This window comes from Brachycentrus maculatus, unplaced genomic scaffold, assembly GCF_059751285.1.
Source record: "Brachycentrus maculatus isolate JH-2025_06_01 unplaced genomic scaffold, ASM5975128v1 h1tg000727l, whole genome shotgun sequence".
Lineage (NCBI taxonomy): Eukaryota > Metazoa > Arthropoda > Insecta > Trichoptera > Brachycentridae > Brachycentrus > Brachycentrus maculatus.
Genome location: NW_028281458.1, coordinates 116,814 through 124,572, shown reverse-complemented (window position 1 = coordinate 124,572; position 7,759 = coordinate 116,814). Strand labels below are relative to the sequence as shown.

The following is a 7,759-nucleotide window of genomic DNA, read 5'->3' as shown; positions in this document are numbered from 1 at the left end:
GAGAACTTTCAAACAAAACATCGACGTAATAATAGTATGTTAATTCTGGTGAATATTATTTAATTCTAATATCAATTCAACGGCTATAACATTATAATTCTGGTAAATATTATTTAATTCATATATTTCTCATCAGTAAAAATAATATTGTAATTTTTGGTAAATATTTTTTTTATTCTAATATCTATTCATTAACTTAATATCTATCCAACTCACAAAAATGCTGATTTATTGTTGGCATACAATTTTTTGGTTCTCGCACTAACCGATTTATCCAATTTATCACGAAACTTAAAACGGAGCAAAAATATTAATATACTAAACATCCCCACAAATCCCGCTCATTGGTGATTTTATACTTAAACTGTACCTCTGATGTTGCAGTTAAACTAAAAAAAACTAAATGTGTTATAAATGTGTTACTGTGTTAAAAAAAACTAAATGTGTTACAAAAAGTATAGTTTTTAAAACTTCAAAAGTTAAATATGAATCACGATAAAATATTGCAGAAAAGAAGAAAGATGTTAGTAAGAAAGTTTACTTCCTCAAATTTTAAGTCGTTTTGACATGAATTAAATTATGTGATCGAAAGAGTAGTTTCGACTGACAAGGAATATTTGCGTTGTACGAATAAATGGTACTTATTTTACGCCCAGATAAATGAGTAAAGATTTTCCATGAAGAAAATCAAAACCAAAATCAGTCAGTTTAGCAGCTATTTGCATATTTATTATGTTTCAGCGGAGGTGTCATTTCAAATACTCGCTTTAACTGGGTGAAATTTACAAACCGGTGAATCTTGCGCTGTTAAATGTTGATGTGTAACGCTTCTGAATAATTAAACGCGAAAAACCGATACGAAACGGGGAAAATACCGGCATAGAAAATTGCGTACTCATTTTTGATCGAAACTGACTTTAAGTTTCACAACAAACTGACTGCGATCATTTAATTCCATTTGTAAAGATATTTTTATACCAAACCTTTAAAAATTGTATTTCAAATTAATAAATCAACATCTTTTTTATGAGCAGTGTTTCACCGTGGCCGGATTTATTCCCATGTGGCATTGAAAATACAACACATTTCTAATATTTGATGGTTGGATGTATTATAATATTAACACTTTATCGCTGAACAATAGTTGTTACTACGTAGATGATGAATATATTATCATATTGCACTGGAATGAAGCAGTTGACGACAGTACTAGGTGGATAGTACTAGGCAAAATTCTCCCGCTGAAAAAAAAAATCAGTATGTAATATACTGTGTACTATAAAAATGTAACGAAATCTTTGTACTCTCTTTATTTGTATGAGCGAAGACAATGACTATTCAAGGCAGAGGCGTACATTCCCATATGAGCAGTGTCTACCCTGGGTTGCTCGCGTCCCATATAGAAACGCGACCTTGTTCTACTATGCCTTATCCTTAACCAACCCTACTGCCTTCCCTATTTACAACTCGGTCCACGTCACTTGTCCAAGGGAACGACAAAGTGAAGCCAAGAAAAGGGACATTTAAAATGTGATGTCAGAAATAATTCCGAGGACTACCTGATGAATTCCCATCCATTTTATGTTGATCCTATTTTTTTTTGTGTTATCTAACGTCCAAGTTACTCTGAAATCTAACTACGACTTATGCAACACCGCTTATCATTCCCTACTCAGGCTTAAACTTTATATGTTTCATAGCCTATGCCTACTCGTGAGTGAATTTATTCTTTATGTTAAAAGTTACTATAATTTCATGCAATTCATGAGTGAAAATTCTAGGCTAAAACACTCGCTATGTTGATCCTTATGAATACACAAAATGTATGTGGCTAAAATTACATTATTTATTTTAAATTACCTCTATTCGCATGCTCTTCATGTAAGTTATAGTTGTGGAGGCTGATTGTACACTCAAATAGCGTTGGATTGAAGAATTTTCTTGACTGAAGGAGATTCTTGATGACAGTGGAAGTCTTCAAATGGATAGTAGATTTCTCCAACTGGAAAGAGTAATAAATTACTTATTTTAAGATCGGTCGATCTCAATTGAAATTTTACATCTTTTTTCTAAATCTAGCTTGCATCGAATGGTGCATAGGAAACTGAATAGCAGCAATAGCTAACGCAACTGTAAGTTGGGGACTGTAAATATGCACATAATATGAGTGAGAAATAATTTCGTTGAGTTGAAAGCATCGAGAGTTCCAAGTACTTGGGAGTGTACATAACTGAAAATTGCAGCCTTTAAAAGGAACTGGGAGTGCGATTAGGACTCGCAGGGTCTGCATATACAGTATGAGGGCTGTCCGGAGATCGAATCTATATTCGATGAAGACCAAATGCCACCTATGCAATGCCTGCATTGCTCCTATTCTATACGACTGTGAAACATGACACCTTACAAGAGCCCAGAGCAGCCGTATACTTAGCTTTAAGAACAGGTGTCTGAAAATTTTAGGTGTGCGGTGGTTTGACTTTGCGGGTAACAAAGAAATAAGGCGTACGACGCAGAAAATCTTGGTCACAACTGTCGTCAAGAAAAGGCGATTCATTTGGCTTGGCCACGTAGGTACTCCGCATGCTCCCCGAGAGCCTTAATCAAGCTTGCCTCTTTTACAAGGCATCAGGTTCGCGCCGCCCAGGACGACCACTGCTGACAATTTGTCGGCAGTTCTCGGCAGAGAATCTCGTAAGATCTAACTTGGGAGGGTACAAAGGAGCTGGCAGCTGACAGAAAAGCCTGGACACAGCTGTGGACTCTATATGCTCCACATTAGGAGCGGATACGGTTTTTTTTAAATAAAAAAATATATTTACCGTTATTTGCTTGCTCTTCTAGTAAACTAAGGGTATGGAGGCCGAGTGTACATTCCTATGGCGCTGAACGGTAGAATTTTTAGATCATCTTCGGCAATGCTAGTCTCTAAATGGAAGACACCGTAGTTCAGCTGAAAGCAAAAAGTCGTAATATATATATTAATTATCATATGCTATACATAGTTATCTTGTATCGATAAATTGTTTTCAATTGTAATGTTAACTTAGTCATTCGTATTATAAAGGCAAGGTAATCCAGTAATAATTTCGTCCGCCTACATAGTGTAGTGGTTAGCGTGCTAGGCTACCATGCTGGAGGTCCCGGGATCGATTCCTAAGAGGGTCGAAAAAAATATTAGTGATTTTTCAGTCTAATATTTATTTATTTTTAATTAATGTTTTACTTAGTAAATACCATTATTTCTTAAAATCTACAGTGAAACGTGTTTCGATGCATTCCGCATCATTTTCAAACACCGTATGTGAAGCTAATTCTAAATTTTAGAGCTGGGTCTTTGGGTGGTTGAAGGTTGAAGAGGGGGTAGTAGCTGTTTCTTACTTTTATTATTTTTTTTTTCTTATCTGTGGTAACATAGACAATAGGGGGGATGCTTTAGTCATTGGCATATTGTTAATTATGAGTTTATTGTTATTTATATTTTTATGAATTTCTATTGTTCCAAAACGTTGCAGTTCATGGCTTTTCGTATTAATTATTTTTAGGATTTCTACTTCTTCTTCTTTTTGATGGCTTTTCACCCTTCTCGGGTGTTATAGCCAGTGTCGAGTTATTATTAGGATTTCTTCGTCATTGTGGTGAAATTTGTGATCATTATCTATTAAATGGTTAGCGAATTACGAAAAATTATTATTTCTCAAACATAATTCATGTTCCCTGATTCTTGTTTTGAATTTTCTGGATGTCATACTGATATACAAAATTCCATGGTCGCCGTTTAATTTATATATGCCACTATTGTCTTATATATTTTCAGGATTACTTTGTATTATAAAAATTTTAGTTAAATTATTTTTTGTCTAAAATAATGGTTTTATATTATTAGGGAATTTTTCAGTTATTTTATGTGATGTTTCATTTATGAATAGGATTATTTTCCAGTTGGTTTTTACTTTTTCATTTTACGTATCGGCTGAGTAGAGAAATGTTTTGTTAAATTATTTTTACGCGCCAATATCGCGTCAATTATATTTTGTTTATAACCGTTATTGTTAGCTATTTGTTTAATTATATTTATTTCTAGATTAAACTTATTATCTTGTAATGGGAATTGTAGTGCACTATGGATCATGGATTTAAATCTAGCTAGTTTATGATTAAGTGGATGGGCTGAACAAGAGGGAATTACAGTGTCTGAAGGTGTGGGCTTACGAAATACATCAAAAGTAATTTTTTAATCTATTATTTCCAAACTGAGATCTAAGAAATTGATTTGTTTACCTCCGTTATTTTCTAATATAAATTGTATTTTATTGTTAAATATATTGATCAAATTGAAAAAAGAATCAACTTTAAAAATTACATATACAAAAATTAAATATATTAAGGAATTAACGATTTAATACTATCCATAGTAGAAAACAACGGAGGTAAATAAATCAATTTACAAGATCTCAGTTTAGAAATAATAGATTTAAAAAAATTACTTTTGATGTACATATATCGTAAGCCCACACCTACAGACACTGTAATTTCCTCTTGTTCAGCCCATCCACTTAATCATAAGCTAGCTAGCTCTAAATCCATGATCCATAGTGCATTACAATTCCCATTACATGATAATAAGTTTAAAAGAGAAATAAATACAATTAAACAAATTGCTTACAATAACAGTTATCAACCAAATATAATAGACGCCATATTGGCGCGTAAAAATAAAAAGAATTTAACAAAAACATTTCTCTACTCAGCCGATACGTAAAATGAAAAAGTAAAAACCAACTGGAAAATAATCATTTACATAAATAAAACATCATATAAAATAACAAAAAAATTACTGAATAATATAAAACCAGCATTTTACACAAAAAAAAATTTAACTAAATTTTTTAAAACACAAAGTAATCCTGAAAATATATTAGACAATAGTGGCATATATAAATTAAACTCCGACTGTGGAAGTTCGTATATTGGTATGACTTCCAGAAAATTCAAAACAAGAATCAGGAAACATGAATTATGTTTGAGAAATAATAATTTTTCGGAATTCGCTAACCATTTAAAAGATAATGATCACAAATTTAACCACAATAACGTAGAAATCCTAAAGATAATTATTACGAAAAGCCATAAACTGCAACATTTTGAAACAATAGAAATTCATAAAAATTTAAATAACAATAAACCCATAATTAACAGTATGACAACGACTAAAGCCTTCCCCCTATTGTCTATGTTCCCACTGATAAGAAATAAAAAATAAAAAATAAATAAAAATAAGTAAGAAACAGCTACTACCCTCTCTTCAATCTTCAACGTCCCAAGGACCCAACTCTAAAATTTAGAATTAGCTTCACATATGGTGTTTGAAAATGATGCGGAATGCGTCGAAACACATGTCACAGTAGATTTTAAGAAATAGTGGTGTTAACTAAGTAAAACATTAATTAAAAATGGATAGATTTTACCACAAAGTGACAGCCGAATCAATTAATGAAATAATATTTATTTAATATGACCCTGGACTGGTACCTGAAGCGGAAGGCTGATCACCTTTCCTTCGTGTATTTAACGATCAAAATAACACTGCTTCAATACGATGCAGTGCCCTATGCACCATTAGAGTGCAGATAAGGGTTAGAAGAATCCAATCCTACTCTTCGGGTTTACTGGTCTATGGAAAATTTTAATAAATATTTTGGAGTGAAAAATATCTTAAATTCATTTTAAAGCCCCTTGGAATATTAACCGGGATCTCATACACGTTAGCCAATGTGTTAACCATAAACATGGGTGAATGTTATAATTGAATTACTTGTATATTACATACAAGCAGTAGAAAGGAGAAAAATTGACGCTCTCGAAATGTGGTGTTGGAGGCGCATCCTCCAAATTCCATGGACAGCTATACGCACCAACGAGTCCATTCGCCAGGAACTACGCTTTGATGGCTTGACTCTCTGTACCCGATGGATTCTCCAGTTCTTTAGACAAGTTGCGCGTAGCAACGAGGACAGCCTCTCACGACTGGTTGTGATTGGTAGCCTGGAGGGGAAGAGAGGGAGAGGAATATCCCTTACACGATAGACCGATCAAATAAAGGCAGCAGCAGGCACCTCGGTGGTTGGTTCGCTACGTGCAGTGCAGACAAGGGATAACTGGAGAAGAGTCATTACTTCCACAAGAGTCACAACCCCAAGTAATGAAGAATAAGACGGACAAGAAGTATATAACATACAAGTAATTACAGAAATTCCTAAAATAATAAGCAAATAAACTATTTGATTATATTCCGATTGACTGAGGATGTTCGTTCCTATATATATATATCAGTTAACCTAGATGGTCTCTCCCCAAACAATCCAGTGCTGAGAAATTCCGGGTAGAAGGGTCCTGTGCCACTCGTGTTGGCATCGCTCCATCTTGCGATAGCAATAATACAAAATACAAGCATACTCACGTTGAATATGTTTCCCCTGTTGCATGGTGTGCCCGCCTTTTAGTTGAGATGCTTGATGCTTCATCCGGCATTCGGTGTTAACACTTCACATCACTTCGTCTTCACATCACTTCGTTTATCTCTCGTGGCAGCAAGGAATCGTGCAAACGATCCAGAATAAATCCTCCAAGGGTCCCAGCATGGCGCTAGTCCAGCGGGACCCTCGGAGATGGCGTCGAAAACACAAATACCCCGGCGAACTTGGCTCCTTTTTAACTCGATGTAAAAATATAAACGCGGCGAAAATACAAAACCGAATAATGATCGATGGAAGAGGACATGGTGTATTTATTTGAAAAAATTGCACACGATGCATCCCCCACTACTTGGTTTTTTTCCACGATGTGAGCATAATATTATTTACATGGAAAAATAACTGTCTAAACTATATGGTGAATAAGAAATTCGTGTATCATTTTAGTATGATTTAGAAAATTTTTTTTTTCATAATATGAATAAACAATACTTTTTTTTACCGACCTTAAGAAATTAAACCTTCGATGTCTTTATAATTTTTTCAAATACGAGAGGGTTTTTCGGTAAAAATAAAAACATTATTCTTGATTGGCCATACTCGTGAATGGCATTCAAATCATATGCCATTTAGAAACCAACGATTTAAAAATATAATGATTATTCTTTCATTCATAATATTTTAAGTTTTTTATGTCTGGTTTCATAAAAGTTAATTCCTTATTTTTAAGCTACGGAATGCAATTCGTTCTTTTCGCTAGAAGATTCCAATATTTGCGACAAGATTGTATATATTCGTACATTAAGACCCTTTTAGATTAAAGTAAATTTAATATACTTAATATTGAGACGTTTCTTTCTTATGAATAAATTTATATTTCATCTCATAACATGACATTCCTTCATAATTTCATATAATCATGTCGGTTATAATCAATAATGAGCGATTAAATCTTTAAATATTGTATAAAATAACGTGTTATGTTTAAAAAATTATATACACATATCTTATTAAAGTAACTTGATGACAATTTCGACCAGTTTCGAAGGAAATAGCTTCATCGTCAGGACTAATTAATACATATAGCCATGGACTTTAAATTACAAATATAATAAATGGCGGTTAGCGAGGTTAGTTAAGATATCAAGCGCAAAGATTCATTCGATACAGACGGAGGAATCTTTTTTCTTTGTTTCCTAATGTCGCAGTATTACTTGTTTCTAATTATAAGAAAATCGTTAAGATGATTTCATACCCTTGAGAGGTCACAGGTGGTGGGGGGTGCGCCC

At 33.5% G+C, this 7,759-nt stretch overlaps 1 long non-coding RNA gene across 1 annotated transcript; it reads right to left on the bottom strand.

Moving 5' to 3' along the window:
- Positions 1–464: 464 nt before the first annotated feature.
- LOC148300408 (uncharacterized) lies at positions 465–6,729 on the bottom strand. The gene is made up of 4 exons (XR_015838947.1): positions 6,458–6,729; positions 2,820–2,950; positions 1,861–2,002; positions 465–1,241 (listed from the first exon to the last, which is right to left on the bottom strand). It is a non-coding gene; the product is annotated as an uncharacterized LOC148300408 (long non-coding RNA).
- Positions 6,730–7,759: the final 1,030 nt, after the last annotated feature.